Here is a 19,961-nt window from a genome sequence, read left to right as displayed (position 1 = left end):
AGTTTTCTAAGGTTTTACTCAGTGGCAGAAGACTTCTTCCATTGAACAAATTATAAAGAAACAATCAGTGGCAAATAGTATCACTTTATGATTAGACCTCATGAATCCTAACATATCAGTTACATTGTGATGGTTAATATTGAGCATCACTTTGATTGGATTAAAGGATCAAGTATTGTTCCTGGGTGTGTCTGTCAGGGTGTTGCCAAAGAAGATTAACATTTGAGTCAGTGGACTGGGAAAGGCAGGCCCACCCTCCATCTGGGTGGGCACAATCTAATCAGCTGCCAGCACAGCCAGAATAAAAGCAGGCAGAAGAACATAGATTACACTGCCTTAGCCTCCAAGCCTACATCTTTCTCCCATGTGGATGCTTCCTGGCCTTGAACATCAGACTCCAAGTTCTTTAGCTTTGGGACTTGGACTGGCTTCATTGCACCTCGGCTTGCAGAGAGCCTATTGTGGGACTGTATTCTGTGATCATGTGAGTTAATACTCCTTAATAAACTTCCCTTTATATATATATCTATCCTCTTAGTTCTGTCCCTCTAGGGAACCCTAATACATACATGTAAAGATAAAAATTATGGATAAATAAAGGATGTTATCTTTTTTTTATAACAACAAGGGAACTGTTTGGCTAAGAAATTTATTCACAGTTATTAGGTGTGGCAACTAGAGTTCAAATTCAGATCTCTGAACTCCCAGATCAGTACTATTTTACTCTACAATGGTCACCACACTGTTTTTCATAGTGATTGTACCAGTTTACATTTCCAGCAGCAGTACAGAAGTGTTCCCTGTTCACAGCATCCATGCCAATATCTATTATTTATTTACTTTTTGATTATGGCCATTCTTGCAGGAGTAAGGTAGTATTGCATTGTGGTTTGTACTTCCCTGATCATTAGTGATGTTGAGCATTTTTTCATGTTTGTTGGCCATCTTCTTTTGAGAACTGTCTATTCATGTCCTTAGCCTATTTTTGGATGAGATTTTTTTTTTTCTTGCTAAAATTATCCCAGGACCTCTTGTTGAATAGGGTGTCTTTTCTCCACTTTATGTTTTTGTTTGCTTTGTCATAGATTAGTTGGCTGTATTTGGCTTTATTTCTGCGTTTTCTATTCTGTTCCATTAGTCTATGTGCCTATTTTTATACCAGTTCCACGCTGTTCTGGTGACTATGGCCTTAGAGCATAGTTTGAAATCAGGTAATGTGATCCCTCCAAATTTGTTCTTTTTGCTTACTCCTGCTTTGGCTATGTGGGCTCTTTTTTTATTCCATATGAATTTTAGGATAGTTTTTTCTAGTTCTGTGAAGAATGATGGTGATATTTTGATGGGAATTGCACTGAATTTGTAGATTGCTTTTGGCAGTATGGTCATTTTCACAATATTGATTCTACCCATCCATGGACATGGGATGTGTTTCCATTTGTTTGTGTTGTCTATGATTTCCTTTAGCAAAGTTTTGTAGTTTTCCTTGTAGAGATCTTTCACCTCCTTGGTCAGGTATATTCCTAAGCATTTTATTATTATTATTATTATTATTATTATTTTGCAGATATTATAAGAGGTGTTGAGTTCTTGATTTGATTCTCAGCTTGGTTGCTGTTGGTGTATAGAAGAGCTACTGATTTGTGTACATTAATTTTGTATCCAAAAATGCTGCTGAATTCTTTTATCAGTTCTAGAAACTTTCTGGAGGAGTCTTTAGGGTTTTCTAGGTAAACAATCATATCATCAGCAAATAGTGACAGTTTGACTTCCTGTTTGCTGATTTGGATGCCCTTTATTTCTTTCTCCTGTCTTACTGCTCCAGCTAAGACTTCCCGTACTATGTTGAAGAGAAGTGGTGAGAGTGGGCATCCTTGTCTTATTCCAGTTCTCAGAGGGAATGCTTTCAACTTTTCCCCATTCAATATTATGTTGGCTGTGGGTTTTTCATAGATGGCTATATCCCTTGTATGCCAATTTTGCTGAGAGTTTTAATCATAAAGAAATGCTGGATTTTGTCGAATGTTTTTTCTGTATCTATTGAGATGATCCTGTGATTTTTCTTTTCAATTCTGCTTATGTGGCCTATCACATTTATTTACTTGCATATGTTAAACCATCCCTGAATCCCTGGTATGAAACCTACTTGATCATGGTGGATTATGTTTTTGATGTGTTGTTGGATTCAGTTAGCTAGTATTTTGTTAAGGATTTTTGCATCTATATTCATCAGGGATATTGGTCTGTAGTTTTCTTTTTGGTTCTGTCCTTTCCTGGTTTTCGTGTTAGGGTGATACTGGCTTCATAGAACAATTTAGGGAGAATTCCCTCTTTCTCTATCTTGTGAAATAGTATCAATAGGATTGGTACCAATTCTTCCTTTTGAATGTCTGGTATAATTTGCCCATTTTTATCTTTGATCAAGCTGTGTTCTGTGCATGGAATGTTCTCTTTTCCTTCCAAATTGCCTAACAAAATGCTTTTCATCCTTTAATGCTTGTCTAAAGGATCACTCTCTTCTTGTGTGTTCAATCACCTACAATAATCGTCCTACATCTGAATTTCTTTAGAAACTAATGATTTACTAATGTGTACTGATTTCTTACAGTTTTTTTGTCTTGTTGATCTAAACGGACTATACACTTTTCAAGAACAGAACTTTAGCTTATGCGTTTTTATATCCCACTCAATGCTAAGCATATTGGTATATAATAAAGGTTCAAGAAAGAAGAGACATTTATTCTTTAATCTTTAAGGTACTGTCAGTGTGTACCTAAATAAAATTTCAAAAGACAAAGTCAATTTATCTTTGTTTGACATTATTTAAATAACAGTATCAAAGCAAGTGCAATTCTGGTGTGGGTTAGGAGGTCTTCCATTTTTCTGACATTCTCCATTTTTACCTAACCTGCTTAGATTAAACAGCCTTTGGCTACTTTACCCTGTGGTATGTGGTAACGCAAAGCAACAGCTCTAACAATTCATTTCTGAATGATTCAAAATTGAAAATGAGAAAGTACTTTTAATAGCAATACTGAAAAAAATGCGCACAAGTGATTTTAAAGTGAATACTTTAAAAAGTGACTCTCTTTACCAGTGAAAGTATTATCATTTTTGTTTGTAGAGAACTGTCTTAAATCTTTAAACTTGCACTATTTTTTAAAATTTCAAGTGCATGTTTTACTTCATTTATACTGAAAATATAATTGACTTTGAGAAGTCAAACTAAAAGATCAGGCTTATGTTGTGAATCACTATAGACACTCTTAAGTGTTTCATATGAGCTTAGTGTTCAATTCATTGCAAGTACAGCCTAAACCAGGATCTAATTTATCTTGCAGTAATTGTGATTTTGTGCTCTATAGAGTTCTGATGGATTAATGTATCTACAGAAATGCATTCTAATATAGACATCTTTCTATAATAATTTCTTCATTCATTCTCCAAATATTTGTTAAGCACCTACTACGTACATACCAGACACTGTTCTAGAGTCTAGGCATACAGTCCTATACAAAAGACCTCACTAAGATTACTTTCTTTTTGAAGAAACAGAGTTCAAAATATAAAATAAATATAAAATATAATATTGGATGGCGATCAGGACTTTAAAAAAATAAAGCAGCAAATAGGAAGAGTGAAAAAGATGACCAGGAAAGGCCTCTTTGAGGAATGACATTTGGAGACGGCATGCCACATGAAGTCTGAAAGAACATTCTAGATAGAAGAGACAGCAAATGCAAAGCGTTGAGATACGAGCAGCTATACAAATATCTAATCTTTAAGTATTGCCCACAAAGTGCCAAGCACTCTTCTCAGTAATCACTTAGAATAACTTATTTAATCCTCACAATAATCCTAAGAGATAATTACTAGAATAATCATCCCCATTTTATAAATGGAGGAACTGAAGCACAGAGAGATTATTTAACTTCTCAAGGTTAAATTCTAGGAGGAGGCAGGTCCAGACTTTGAACTCAAGCAGTTGGTCGGGCTCCCAAGTCCCTGCTCTAACCACCGTGTACACTGCTTCTCCAAACCAAAAGGCTGCTGGGGCTGGGCACTGAGAATTGTCTCCTTAAAAAATGGTAACAAGAACCTCTAGAGCCTCAAAGAGTATCACCATCAAGATATAGGAATATTAGTTTTTTTAAAAGTAGGGTTTATCAGCTTGAACCTGACAAACTTTAAGTATTAAGTATTGACACAGTATTTAATAGAACTATATCTGGAAAAGAGATTCCTCTAGAAGAATATGAACACAAATGGATTTGTATCCAGACAACGGACAACTCTACCGTATTACAGCCAAGAACACACTGTAGATTTACTCCCTTTGATTACATCTGAAATAATGAAGTAGAGATGAAACTTTGGTGCCTCTTCCCATAAGAGTTACATCTGACTTTCCCAGATGGTGAATAGGAAATTGCAGACACACAGTGAACTGGGGATAAAGCTCAGACTGTTGCTGAGCAAACATTAATAAAAATGCTCGGAGTTACTACTGGCTTGAACTATAGCTTGTTTGTTCTCTTGGGAAGGAAAAAAAAAAAAAACACCCAGAAATCAAGTTTTAAGGATCTCAGTAAAGAGTTGAAGCCAAACAGTAAACCCTTTCAGCACTCTGAATCACATGTGAAACTGTCATGGAGGCTGCTTTCTAGGGTGTCTCCCACTTACGGGTCTACAAGTTGGTTAAAACCCTAACACTCATAATTTTACAACTGCATAAAGGAAACAGGAGAGAGATTGTTTGCTAATGTGGAGGGCATTATTTTTAAAAGGTTGCTATATTTTCTAATACTGAAATTCAATTCAGATTAAATTATCCTGATTTAATACTTAAAGATAGCTGTCTGCAATGTGATTGGCTAAAACCCTGAACACATCCTGCTTAGGCAATATAACATTTGTTTGATTCTAGGAGGCAGGCATATCTCCTTATGTCCAAGGGACAACTCTGGCCCAGCTGTGAATGATATAAAACAGTTTACTTGGTGGCCGTAAGAAAGCTGTTGTTTTAAATATATCAACTGTACTGTGATATTTATTATAATTCATTATCATTCCTGGTGACTCCCACCAGTATGACTCTGTTTTTATTATTTAAGATAAAAATAATTTTCCATAGCAAAGCATAATCTTTTCATCATGCATTAACTACTCTACTGAGTTCAGAGAAGTGCAGGCAGAGCTTAAGGAGATATTTGAACTGAATGACTATGTCTTCCTTGTCAGTGGTGAATGGATTAGAGTAATTAGATTACAGTAAATCAATCAACTGACTAAGAGCCTCAAGCTTGAAACATCTGTAAAGCAGTTAAATAACTTCCAAATTTCTTCATCCTTAACAATACTTCCTAATGGAAAGCTAATTTTAGCCACATCCCCTAAGTTATCCTCAAATATAATACTTTCCTTAAATATATATAAGGAAAAATGAACATATTACGCCTGTGTTTAATGTCTGTGTTGAGTTTGTTCCTAGCGCATCATGAAAATGGCCAAACAATTTAGTCTCGAGATGGTATGAGGTAGAGTTTATACTGACCAATTGACATTAATATTGATGTTAAGATAGGCCTCTGAAAACTCTCCTCTAGCTTCAGAAAACTGAAATTCTTTCAAGTAGGTTTTATGTCAGTTTCTGCCATAAAAAGTTTATTCCAAATTGGGCAAGTCTCTCTCTCTCGTTTTTTAAATTATACTTTAAGTTCTGGGATACATGTGCAGGTTCGTTACATAGGTATACATGTGCCATGGTGGTTTGCTGCATCCGTCAACCCGTCATCTACATTAGGTATTTCTCCTAATGCTATCCCTCCCCTGGGCCCCCTCTTCCTGACAGGCACCGGTGTGTGATGTTCCCCTCCCTGTGTCCATGTGTTCTCATTGTTCAACTCCCACTTATGAGTGAGAACATGCAGTGTTTGGTTTTCATTCCTGTGTTAGTTTGCTGAGAATGATGGTTTCCAGCTTCATCCATGTCCCTGCAAAAGACATGATCTCATTACTTTTTATGGCTGCATAGTATTCCATGGTATATATGTGTCACATTTTCTTTATCCAGTCTATCATTGATGGGTATTTGGGTTGGTTCCAAGTCTTTGCTTTTGTGAATAGTACCACAATAAACATACATGTCCATATGTCTTTATAGTAGAATGATTTATAATCCTTTGAGTATATACTCAGTAATGGGATTGCTGAGTCAAATAGTATCTCTGGTTCTAGATCCTTGAGGAGTCACCACACTGTCTACCACAATGGTTGAACTAATTTACACTCTCACTAACACTGTAATTGGGCAAGTCTCTTAATGTAGTTAGGTCTCAATCACATCATCACCCAAATAATGAGATAACTAAAGAAGAGAAGATTGAGTAAAAGATGGTCCTTAAGCTTCTTTACTGAACCTAAATTCCATTGCTCAATTCCATGATGACCTGGATGCAATATTGAGTCTATTCATAAAAGTGCTATGACCATATGCTTTGTATTCAGTGTAACTTACAATATTAAGAAACCTCATCTTTCATAATTACTCCTAAAATGAATGCTTAGTTGATGATAATAGATGGAGACAATGGATCAGATGATCCAAAATTTTCAATAACTGGAAATTATATTGGTACCTTGTTGTCATCATCTTTTCTTAGATTACTAGCACATCTAGCTTCTGTTCACTGAAAACACAGCAGCTAGAAAGTTGGCAGTCTATGTATAATGCCATGTATGTACAATGACAACACCAATATAAATGTAATATTCATTAAGCAGATCCATAAAACAGATTCCATATACAGATAATTAACAACTAAGTGAAATACAAATTAACATCAACACATACTTAGCAAATATTTTAGAGACCATTATGATCCAGCCCATCGGATGCAAATGTGCAAATAACACAGGATTCCTGTCCTCATGAAGCATATGGTCATCTAACTGGTCACTCTACCTTCGAGCAGCACAGCGCCCCAAGGTCCAAATGTTATGAGAAGGAACTCTATTTTAAAATATTGCAGAGAAGGCTTGAAATCCATTCAAAGAGTTATTAACTCCAAGTTAAAAAATCTTTCTCTCTAATATAAATATTTTGCACACCTGCTTGAACTTCTTTTATTCTGTTTTATTTCGAGTATAGATGCAAAGAGAAAAACAGCTACTTTTTTCCTGAATTGAAACCATATGTGTAAAAGCATTATGTTTCTCTTTTACTACTGCAATAATTTAATATATTTTATCCTCCTCAAAGGGCTTTATTTTGCATAGACAAAACACAACATACTTATTTATTGATTTTTAAATTTTATTTTCTATCCATTACTCATCTTCATAGAGTTCTTCTGGATCTTTCCAATTGTGTTCAGTTTTTTTCTTTAGCTTAGGAGTTCTACCTCAGATACAAGGATCTAATTTAAGAGTAGTAAAATAGCAAAATTAAACCATTATTCCAATATTCTAGACATGGGTTTTATTCATCTTTGTTTTCAAAACTTTGACACCTACTGATTCACAGGCAACATACTACAGTCTTTCCATCTTTTCATAAGTATTAATGCAGAATTATCTTTTATTCATTTCATATCAATGTACCTTGTCTTAACCTTCCACATCTGCAATTCTACACTGGCCTGTATTGAAGTCATTCTGTGATGTTTCAGCTCTTTCCCAATGTACTTGTCTGCAGTGGACATTTATTATTTGTTTGTCAGTTTGCATGCCCATCCATCTTTACTTCCCAATGCTCTAGGATAAAATCCCCTCTTCTTGCGGAGATCAGATTAGAACCAGAACAAAATATGATTCCAGTTAGACTGGCCAAGGCAAGCAGGTGACCCAACTTTGGTTCAGAGGTGAATACATGACTCAAACAGTTGTCCTAGTTTTAATGGTCAGAAAGCAAGACACTTTTCCATTGGGAAATCTGATGGACTGTGTAGGCCTTGAGCTACAGTGACTTCCTTTTGTACTTCAGGAAGAAAGTCTGCCCAATAACGAAGGTAACAAGGGACTCCAGAAGGGAGTCATGGAGCAAGACAGCAGCGTGATGACATCTTGGGTATCTACAGCTGCCCGTCTTACCCTGATCTGAAGGTTTTTACTTATTTGAGCTACATATTTTCTTATGCTAGCTTGAGTTGGATTTTTGTCAACTGCATTTTAAATACTCCAAGAAAATGCTTTTAGTAGTTTCTTAATCCTAAGAAATTACTTACATATTGGAAGCACCAGGTTCAATATTTGATGTGGTTGAATATCAAATACATATTCAGAATATCTGTGGGTAGTAAGAGCATACTTTTCTCAGCATGAGAAAAGGACATATGCCTCATTAGAATCAACACGGGGAGCATTAATGATGGCATCACACCCGGTATAAATTATACAGCTTAAAAGGGATCATATTGGCAAAATTCGAGGTGCAATTTTTAACCAACTGATAGCACAAAGGTATTCTTTCTTCTATGAATTCAAGTAAAAACTACCTGTACATTGAGGTGAGTGTGACATCTCAATTCCCTACAGCACATCTTTTATCTGTAACAAAGTTAGTTCTTAGGGGTCTGGAGAGAATCAGGTTCCCTGTGTGTATATATCTAAGATGCTTGCTGTCACTGAAATAGAACTGAATTTATGAGATAAATCCCCAAGAGGCTAGTTAATTCTTTCTAGCCACTCTGCCTGCACTGTTGCCCATGCCAGAAATCTGAGAATCATCCACAACTTCCTTTTTCTCCCTCTAGATCAAATCAATCACCCAGGTCTGACAACTATGCTTTATAAAAATATTTTTTGAATCTATTCATTTCTCTTCATCTATACTGTTTTTGTCTGTAGCCAGATTACTATCACCTCTTGCTGGACTTATAACAATAAGCTTTCAACTCCAATGTCTGCATTCACCCTTTCCCCTACAACCAATCCTTCATACAACAATGGAGGAGCATTCTCAAATGCTAATATAATGAGGTAATTCTCTTTCTTAACCTTCCACTGCCTTTGCATTGCCATCAGAATCAAGTCCAAAATCCAATCTGGCTCCTGCTATCTTACACTGCTCTAGTAATCCTGGCTTTCTTGTAGTTTCTCTAATAATACAGGGTTCCTTCATTCAGTAGGGTCTTCCTACTACCCAGAATATTGTATTCCCTACTCTTTACCTGATAATTACTACCAGAGGTAAAGTATCTGAAATGCTTGGGACCAAAACTGTTTTAGATTTTGGATTTTTTCAGATTTTGGAATATGAAGTTCCTCAATCTATAATTTCATAAATCTGCTTCATTTCTTCTGGTGAAACTTATCTAAATTGCAATTAATCATTTTATGGCTTATCTGTTTAAAGCCTGTCACTATCACAAGACTGTTAGCTGCCTGAAGGCAAATATTACATCTATCTTGTTCTTTTCTCATTTCTTTGATTACAGAGAAGAGATTATTAGTTATCCATCCATCCATATAACTAACTTTATCCCCTCTCTCCCAAACTAATATATGACAATATTTTCCTTTCCTGACTTGATGGGACAAACATTGGGAGACAATTCTTTAAAGGTTCCTTTGTTTCTGGATGGCTTGCAAGCAGAAGCACTGATGGCTTTCATTCTCGACAATTTTTTTTTAAGAATATATGATCTACTTTGGAGAACAGAGACAGTTGCTTTCTCCTAAAGCGGAGAGCAGATTTGCTTACTGTCTAGTAAAAAGATGTGTCCTTCTACTGCAAAGATCAGGCATGTTTGCTTGTAGCTGTTATAAAAGATTGGGCTTTCCTAAACTTGGATATCTTTAGCTGTGATGCAAATCCACTGTGTGCACAGTATCCACCTTTGTGATGCCTGCCTGGGTCTCTGGGGAAAGGAGAACTGATGTGAACATGGAGCTGTGCTGCTTGCTGTGCCACAAATAATAAAATTGCTTTGTCCCTGAGCCAGAAAGTTCCTATCTGTCAGTATCCAGGCTAACTTGTTAGCTAGCAAGAAGGGTAGCATTTCAGATCCATCAGAGTCCCTGACAATGAAAAGGTCATTTAAGTTGTGTAATCTGTACATTTAAAAATATTTTATTTTTATTTTCTTGCATTTCATTTCCTGCCAGAAACTCTTAAGCAAGATATTCTTAATCTGAGGTATAAGAATGAGCTTCATGGGCATTGTGAATCCCTCGGTAATCCCTATTTTAACATAGTTTATTTTAAAAACAATTAAACATATATATATATGTTGAGACAGAGTCTTGCTCTGTCATCTATGTTTGAGTGCAGTTGCATGATCATAGATTACTTCAGCTCCAACTCCTGGGCTCAAGTGATCCTGCCTCACCTCTCTAGCAACTAGGACTGTAGGTACTCACCAGCACGCCTGGCTAAGTTTTTTATTTTTTGTAGAGACAGGCTGTTGCTTTGGTGCCCAGGGTAGTCTAGAACTTCTGGCTTCAAGCAATCCTCCTGCCTTAACCTTCCAAACTGTTAGAATTACAGATGTGAGCCACTGTACCCAGCATTAACATAGCTCTTGAAATGAGTAAGTTACTTTTATCTGATTTTCTAAGGAGTCAGAAAAAAATACTAAGAGTCATTTAAGGATACCTGCCTTACCTTCTTATGTGAAGTATATTGTGAATTAATTTACTGTGTATTAGAATACATCTAAACATAATGATTTCATTAAGTATATTTTTAACATCAGATATCTACAATACTTAATCTAAAACCCTCATCTGTCAGCTTCCTTTATCTTGTATTTTAATTCTTGAGATTTTGTGTGTAGTGTAAGTAAGTGAATCTTAGCTGGCACATGTATACAGTGCCTACTAGGTGCTAGGCATAGTTGTAAGATATATATATATATATATATAGTGAACCTCCTAGGTGATCACTATTTTAACATAGTCCTCTTTAAAAGCAATTTTTTTTTGAGACAGGGTCTTGTTCTGTCATCCATGTTTAAGTGCAGTTGCATGATCATAGGTCACTGCAGACTCCAACTCCTGGGCTTAAGAGATAAACTTACAATATTACTTACAATATCCATATGAGGTAGAAATTATTATTGTTATTATTATTATTGGATGCTACAGATGAGGAAACCAAAGAACAGAGAGATTAAATAACTTGTCAAAGGTCACATCAGCTAGTAAGTAACGGAGGAAGATTTGAAACTAGGCAGGCAGATACATGATTTCACCTACAATATTCATACCCAAATTGGCTTCTCAATTCAAGATATTTTTAGATTTCTTTTGCTCTAACTAAATTAACCTAGTAAATAATATAAATATAAAATAATAATAATTTACCATTCACAATTATATTCTTCAAATTTTCATTATCAAATAAAACCTAAATTAATAATATCAAAGCATTTCAGAAAATTGAGGTTAAGCAAAAAGTAGTAAAATCATTCTAAAATATATATTGTGGAAGAGAAAAATATTATTTTAAAATCTTATAAACAGAATTCTTCTTGGGGAAATAATTTGTTTAGCAAAACTCCTTAATCGTTCATTGGGAAGTAAGTGCATGGGCCTCAATACAAAGACAAGGTGACACCAAGGGAAGATGGATTTGCTCCTCAACAGAAAGTGAGGAAAATCTGGTTTCTTTCCAGAGACAGCTCAAGAGGGAGGCAGTGAGAATTAAGGACATAAAAAAGGGTGGATGGCATAGAACATATGGTGGCAGGCTGGATGATGGAAGGATAGGGCTGGAAGGAGAAACAGAGCCATTGCAAAAGTCCCTATATTACAGATGACAGGGAAAGCTTTAAAATTAAGGATGTTAGTCTGGACACAGTGGCTGACATCTGAAATCCCAGTGCTTTGGGAGGCCAAGGTGAGAGGATTTATTGAGGCCAGGAGTTGGAGGATAGCCTGGTCAACATAGTGAGACCCTGCCTCTACAAAAAAATAACAAAATTAGCATGCCTGTAGTCTTATCTACTGGGAAGGCTGAGGTGGGAGGACCACTTGCACCTGGCAGTTTGAGGCTGCAGTGAGCTATGATCATGCCACTGCACTCCAGTCTTGGCAACATAACGGGGGAAAAAAGGATGTCCATCAAAACACCCATTATGCTGTTTAGTCTGCTTGTCACTCTGACTTGTACTTTTCGAATTTGGCAGGATGCAAAAAAGCGAAAGGAGTCTGCGTTCCATGTCTGTGTGGATAAGAGATAGAGAGAAGAAAACACCTGAAAGAAGCTAGAATCAGAGTGGAGAGGGAGAATACAGGGAAAGCAGAAATCCAAGGCACAAGTTTCCACAGAGATACCGGTGAGAACACTGTACTCCCTGCCTTTCTTGTGATGAGGAAGTATGCCAAGCTCTCAATACTTTTATATGGAAGGATGACTTTAGAAGGATGTAGTACTTGATAAATAAAACTTCTAAAAACACATCCTTTTCTAAAATAGAATAGTGAATGTTAATAACCTACCATGACACAAAACCCTTCTTGAATCTCTCTTCAAATGTTAAGGAAACTTTGTTCAGTCTAACCAACGAGGCAGATTTTTTCATGAGTTTTGTGTTATGTAGATTTTTAACCAGCTTAAAGTTTGTACATCAGACCTTATTTGATTGCAATGTAATGTGTTTGTACTTAGGCTGACCTTGCCTGGTTTTCACAAGCCTCAGCAAAATGCTTAGGTAACTTCCCAGCCTACACTAGATTTGGTCTCCTAGCTATATCTTGGAAGATTTGGAGGATAGAAAACAATCACACTAAACACAACTTTAAATTTTAAAAAATGTGGTATCTATTGATAAAATCAGGTTATCATGAAACTGTAGTTGGTCAGGAATTTCTGCATGCTTTATTTCTGCAGCTTTATTTCTCTTACATTAGGAAATCAAAATATTTGGTGACTTTAAATAAGAGAAAAAGAAATGTTAAATGAATAATGTCTCTGAATAATGCAGTACTCAGAATATGAAAAAATATCACTAAGATTTGAATATCTGTTAAATGTAAAAATGTGAAAGATGGACTTCGAATCAATAGGGTTGACAGTACTAATGTGTAAGTATCCCCCACCTCAGCTCTAAACAAATAAATTGCTTAAAAAAATAAGAATCATACAATTGGGAATTTATCATCTAACTCAAAATTTGGAATCATAAATCCTCATGTGCCAAAGATAAAGCCACAACAAAATGTCACACTGGTTAATAGGACTGAAGTCCTGCGACTCACAGAGCAATCAGAACTGGGAAGGACAGGGTTTAATACCTGTGAGGAGCTGTCAGGGCCCTGTTTGCACATCTCTAGGACTGAATTACATGCAGACACCTAGAAGCCATGAATGGCTGCCAAAATCATCAACAGGGGATCAGAAAAACCTCTGCTCACTGCCCGGGGAGAGTGGTGAAGAGTTACCATCAGAAACCTGAACTTCAAACCTTGCCCCGTGTAGAGGTGGCATCCAAATTCACACTATTCACATAGATCAGGAACATGAAGCTGAAAAGTTAAGACAAAACTGCTCTGGAACCTTTAAATTACGTAGGACCCCTATCAAAGGGCACAAGGAATTCCTATAGAAAACTCTTCTCTAGTCACACTTATAATTTAAAAAATTATAAACCACACAAGGAAATAAAGGTCCTTGTATCATCCAAGAAGAAGATAAAGACATTATTAACTTAAAATATTTTTAAGTGTATGTATTTTAAAAACCGTACAAATTTGTAAACAAAAAAGTGGAGTGTTTAATCACATCAATGGAAGGAAAGCAAAAAAGGAAGCTAACAAAAAACTCAGTGCATAGAAAACAAAAAGTTAGTAGAAATAACTCAATGTTTATTAGCCATCAAAATAACTGTAAATGTATAAATCCCACTAACACGGCTCTAGATTTGATGTAAACAAATCCAGATCTGTGCCATATCAGATTTACCTAAAATAATGAATGACCCTTAAAGTTTAAAGTAAAATGGCCAGGAAATGCCACAGCAGAACAGAAAGCTGGGGTAGTAATACTAATAGGAAATCATGTACAAAATAAGGCTTTAAAACACTCATAGATGTTAAAAAAAAAAAAAAAGAAGGTCAAAAACAATTTCCCCAGAAGATATAACAATGTAGATCTATAAGCATCTAAGAAAACAGCCTCAAAATATATAATTCAAACACTAATATAAAGTAACATTTACAAATCCAAAACCATAATGGGAGATTTTGTTTCTTTCAGAAACTGACAGATTAAGTTGAGAAAAACAAAAACTTAGTAAGGCAAAAAAAGAATAAATTATATAATTAAGAGACTTAGTAAAATATATACAATTATAATTACCAGAACAAAACAGACAAGACAAAGTGGTTAATGACTCAACTGTAGAAAGTAGAAAGAAGATAATACTAATGATAGAAGCCAACATGGGTAAAATAAAGACAAATGAAGGCAGCAGACATAGATGACTCTAATTCTGCCTGTAATCCCAGCTACTCAGGAGGCTGAGGCAGGAGAATTGCCTGAACCCAGGAGGCGGAGGTTGCGGTGAGCCGAGATCGCGCCATTGCACTCCAGCCTGGGTAACAAGAGCGAAACTCCGTCTCAAAAAAAAAAAAAAAAAAAAAAAAAAAAAGATGACTCTAATTCATCACTACATGTCTGTTGTTACCACCTTAATCCAAGTGACTATCATCTTTTGCTTTTACATTGCAATAGCATCATAACTCTTCTACTTGACTTCTGTTTATATTTAAAACTATATGTCAGATATGTCCTTACTCTCACAGCCTTCTTAAACTCAGAGTCATTATGCTTACCTATTCTGACTTCTCTCTTCTCCCTCTCATCCACTCTACTGCAGCCACACTGGCCTCTTTGCAATCCCCAGACATGCCCAGCATGCTCCTGCCTTAGTGCCTTTGCACTGGCTGTTTCCTCCACCAGGAATATTACTTCTGGGATGCTCACATGGCTAACTTTCCTGCCCCCTTTAAATCTTTGCTGAAATCTTATCTTCTCAATAATATTTCTGCCCACATTCTTTAAAACCGCAGCCCACATGCTGCTCCCACCATGCGGCACTTCTGATTCTCCTCACTCTGCTTCATTTTTTTCATAGCATTTATTATCTCCTTAACATATCATATAATTATTTTTTCTTTTTTAAAAAACTTATCTCTGCCTCATAAAATCCTAAGAGCAGGTATCTAGATTCTATTATTTTTTACTTCTTTAAAAAAGTAACCCAATTAGTTAGAGTCTGGCAAATAGCAATTAATAAAAGTTATTGGTCACATAAATGAATCATAATTGTTTAAAGAGCTAATTCTTTGAAGAATTTTTGGCATTATTGATCATGAGAAGAAAGAAGGCACAAAAACAATGGGACATAACCTTAGATATAAGAAAATAATATGACTCACCATATATTTGAATACTTAAGGAACTATTATTACTTTATAATAATACTTAATGTAATAAACTATTTCTAAAAAAGAACTCTCAAGGGCCAGGGGCCACGTGTGACCCACCACAGTCACAGGTTCTAAATCACTAGTAGTTGGTGCTCCAGACTGGCGGTGCTCACCTTTCTCTAAGCCTGGGGACCTAGGGGATTTACTTTATGGTGGCTTTCTCTGAAATGCCAAAGCTGCGAGCTTATTCAGAGCTCTTTTAACGCTGGCCATAGGAACAGGAAGGTTTTCGGGACCATTGCACAGAGCATGGAGAATGATGAATTTCTGTCAGCGGATGAGATGAATTGCCGTGGGATTGTATCTGTTAGCAAGTGCAGCAGCATTTTACTGTTTTCGAAATCAATGAAACTTAGAACAAGCTGGTCTTGGAACGCATTCAACAGCACCCTGAGGAGCCCCTTGAAGGAACCACATGGACACACTCCTTGAAAGCTCGATTACTCTTGTAGATAATTATTTTTCTGATATCTTACTTACAGATGTTTTTGTTCCTTTATTCTTGTATAAGAGCACTGAGTCCAAAACACTGAGTTACTCTATCATCCTTGTATGCGTGGCAGTTATTTGCAATCACCACCAGGCATTTGTCAAGCTTCTAATCAGATCAGTAGACTACAACTGGTTGACATGTACAATCAGTCATCGTTTTTTCCTTAGGATTACAAAATTGCCAGTACTATATGGAATCTGATCACAAGTCCGCAGTGCCTTCTCAGATCTCAGGAAGCTGTGGTGGGACAGAGGCTTTTCCAAAACACGTGATTAGGGGACTATCTTTATCTTAATAATAATGAATTTTTAGGTAAAGCTTAAGATAGAGTAATACAAAATCATGTTGATGACTTCAGGTTTTGGAAGTTAATCTTGTCTGCTATTTGCATTCTTAACTGGACTAAGTACCTGAATTCCTAGTCTACTGTGCAACACAGTGATGATTCAGAAATTTTTCCTTTGGGGAAAAAATGAATATGAACATTTCCATTGTGTTAAATGTAAAAAGGTCCAGATACAATCATAAAATTTAAATTTTATACGAAAACAAAAATAAAAATTAAAAGAATTTTCAAAAGTGACTCAATAAAATAGAAAACATAGCTAGACCAAAAATTATTGAAGAAAACAGAGTCAAAATTCATCCTACACCTCTAAAATCAATCAAGTTTTACGAGCAAAAGTTAAACAAATCTTTATGCACAAAGAATCCCATCTTAAACAAATTGTACCATTTATCACCACTTCATTTTTATGTTATAATTTAGACACCAAGAAACCAAAAACATATGAGAAAGAATAATTATAAACCTGCCTTGCTTAGAATGTACATTCAAAAACCTGAATTAAATATTAATAATTTGAATCCAAGAGTGGACTAAAAGGGTTTATCTAAGCATTTCAAAGACTTTAATATTTGGTATCTATTAATATAATCTCATCATTAGCAGATTAAAGGAGAAATATCATACAGCAGTTAAAAGAGTATGGTGTTGGTGCAGGGATAAGCAAATGCAACAGAAGAGAGAGCCTACCCACATGTGAATGGTAATTTTAGTATATGACCAAGTAAATGGGGAAAGATATTACTTAATAAATACTCTTGAGACAATTGGTTATTATTTTTAAAAAGTAGATCCTTCCTTGACATAATTCACAAAAATACATTCCAGATGAATAAAATATCTAAGTGTAAACAAAAAACCTTTAAGTATTTTAGAAACACTATAAGAGAGTATGACATTGAAATACTGTAGGTGATTTTTGTAATCAAGAGTTAAGGAAAATACTGGTTAATATGACTGTATCAAACTTGAATACTTCACTTGATACACAGAATTTAAAAGACAACAAAAACTAGAAGCAGATATTTGCAACATATTTAATTGACAAATGATTATATTTATAAAATAAATTTTTACAAATCAATAAGCAAAAATAAACAACCTATTAGAAAAAAATTGTTGGACAACTATTTGAAAGAGCAAGACACCATGTGTTGGCGAAGCTGTGAGGGTATTTTTCAACACAGCTGGTTATGTATAAATTGTTGCAGCCATTTTTTAGAGTAATTTGTCAATATCTACTAATATTTAAGATATATCTACATGAGGTCAAGCCACTTTATTTCTAGTTACATGTTACAGAGAATATTTGCACATATATATCTAGAAATGTGTTCATTGAACTACTGTTAATAACAATGAAAAATTCAGGAAAATCTACATTTCTATCTATTAATAACTAATAAATTAATAGATAATAGATAAATAAATTGTATCATATTCATACCTTGGCATAAAATGTAATAATTTAAATGAGTCAACTAAAGGTATGCGTATCATTTGGAATCACCTCTAAAACATTATATTGATTAAACAGGCAAATTGCTGAAGGATAGGTACATTTGCATAAATTATTTTCTATGTAGTTCATGAAGAATATAAAAAGATAGATGGAAAGAATATAGACCAGCATTCACAATGTGAAGAAGTAGAATGTGGGGTGGAATCGTACATAAATCTCTTTGTAAAAACCCTAAAGAAAAAAGTTTTAATACTTTTGGCCGGGTGTGGTGGCTCATGCCTGTAATCCCATCACTTTGGGAAGTCCAACAGAAGGACCACTTAACCTATGAGTTCAAGACTAGCCTGGTCAACATAGCAAAACCTGTCTCCACCATAAAATAAAAATTTAAAAATACTTAGCCAAGTGGTGATGTGTACCTGTAGTCCTAGCTACGCAAGAGGCTGAAGCTAGAAGATTCCCTGATCTCAGGAGTTCAAGGCTGCAGTGAGCCATGACTGCACTACTGCACTCCAGCCTCAGTGACAGAACAAAGCAAGACTCTATTTAAAAAAAATCTAGTGTTTTCACTTGGACTTTGGCTCAGACATGTTGAGTGTCATGATAAATCTGCCTGGAATAGGTAGTGTTTAAAGAGGCTGGTCCTTGATGGTAGAGATGTCTTAAAACTGGAGTAGGGCAAGATATTGCAGCATGAGTAGGATAGATCTCGTATATTATATAAGTGGTCATGAGTAAATGGGCATAAATACTAAGAAAATATGTTTAGGGGCAGGGTGTGGAGTAGGCCAGACAAAAAAGAGAAAAATGAAAAGATACCAAGACCAACTTTAAGGATATCAAAGCTAGCCTAAAGTCTTTTGTAAATACAGCCAGAAATAAATAAGCAGTCAGTCAAGAAAGAACTGTGAGGCAGATCTGGGTAAACACAATTTTCTTTCACAAACCAGGTCTATAATCCAGGGCACCTTTGCTTCTATGGGGTCAGGTCGTCTCTCTGGGCTTATGGGGATAGCTGGATATGAGGGAGAAGAGGGAACAATGGAATTGGTTCATTGTTTCAGGGATTTTGGTAGGAATTCTTTCCTAAACCATGACTCAGATGACCTCAAAGGAGGATTCAGAAGCAGAAGCTCCATTCTTTACTCATAAATCTATCTTCTCTACTTCTTTTACAAGAAATAACAGCAGAGAAAAGTTGAAGTTCAACCATTCACTGATTTGAAGAATTTTTTTTTTTTAAAAAAGCTGGACCTGAGTAGCAAGTGGGTCACTTGTGTCTTCCAGCATACAAAGCCTGCTATTTAAGAAATCCTAATCTGGAAAAAAAATTCTCTTAGCAACAAAAGAAAGTCTGCTGGCTTGGTAAAGCTTAGAAACCAGCAGGCTCTTTGCAAAGTTCATCTCAGATTCAGTATTTATACTACCAACAATAATTGTCAATAAATTAGACTTACTATTGTACAACACAGGAAAAAGCAATGCTCCTTGTTTATCTTTGGCTGCTGTTTACTTTTAGTTCTGCTGTGGGAAAGAGAACTCAAACAATGCTAAGCTTTCCCTTAATGAGATCCTGATTAGATAGTCTGGACCAACGTATAAAGCATAGTACACTAAAGCAGGACAGCAAAAACTAAACTCTTCATCACCCCCTCTCCTGCAAGCAAAATTGTCAGTTCATTCCAGTTTGCCTTCAGCACAGAGCAAAGCCATCTCCTCAGTGACTGCCCTTTTTCCAGAGTGCCTGTCCTAACTAGCCCAGTAGCCTTCTTGACTTTCCTTTTCATGCTGTTTTCATATCTTTCAATGTTCTGGGCTGGCCTTGCCATCTTGCCAAACAAAAAAATACACTCACTGTATGTCAACTTCTCAGCGCTGCAAATAAACAAAAATCACCAGTGTAGGCATTGTAAAGAGTTTGAGGGATTTAATCTACAAGTTTTCAACCTGTAAAACTAGGGGTCCAGGAACTTCATCTGTTTGATTATCAAAGAGGTTAGCAAATGTTATTTAGTCCATTATTCGTTGTATGGATTAGAAGATGAAGAACTGAGAGAGAGATTGCTCCTTTCCTCTAGTTAGTTTATTTATTTTTATTTTTTGGAGACTATGTCTCACTTGTTGCCCAGGCTAGAGTGCAGTGGCAAAATATTGATTCACTGCAACCTCTGCCTCCCAAATTCAAGCACTTCTCCTGCCTCAGCCTCCCGAATAGCTGGGACTACAAG

At 35.8% G+C, this 19,961-nt stretch overlaps 1 protein-coding gene and 1 pseudogene across 1 annotated transcript in view; one reads left to right on the top strand and one right to left on the bottom strand.

The window, feature by feature from the left end:
- ADGRV1 (adhesion G protein-coupled receptor V1) overlaps nt 1-19,961 on the bottom strand; it is a 556,842-nt gene that overhangs the window by 130,969 nt on the left and 405,912 nt on the right. The gene's annotated exons all lie outside the window — the stretch shown is intronic.
- LOC135274755 (lysosomal enzyme trafficking factor-like) lies at nt 15,582-16,092 on the top strand (annotated as a pseudogene).

This window comes from Aotus nancymaae, unplaced genomic scaffold (genome assembly GCF_030222135.1).
Source record: "Aotus nancymaae isolate 86718 unplaced genomic scaffold, 86718_ANA_hifiasm-v0.15.2.pri h1tg000014l, whole genome shotgun sequence".
NCBI classification, from domain to species: domain Eukaryota; kingdom Metazoa; phylum Chordata; class Mammalia; order Primates; family Aotidae; genus Aotus; species Aotus nancymaae.
This window is presented reverse-complemented; position numbering and strand designations above follow the sequence as displayed.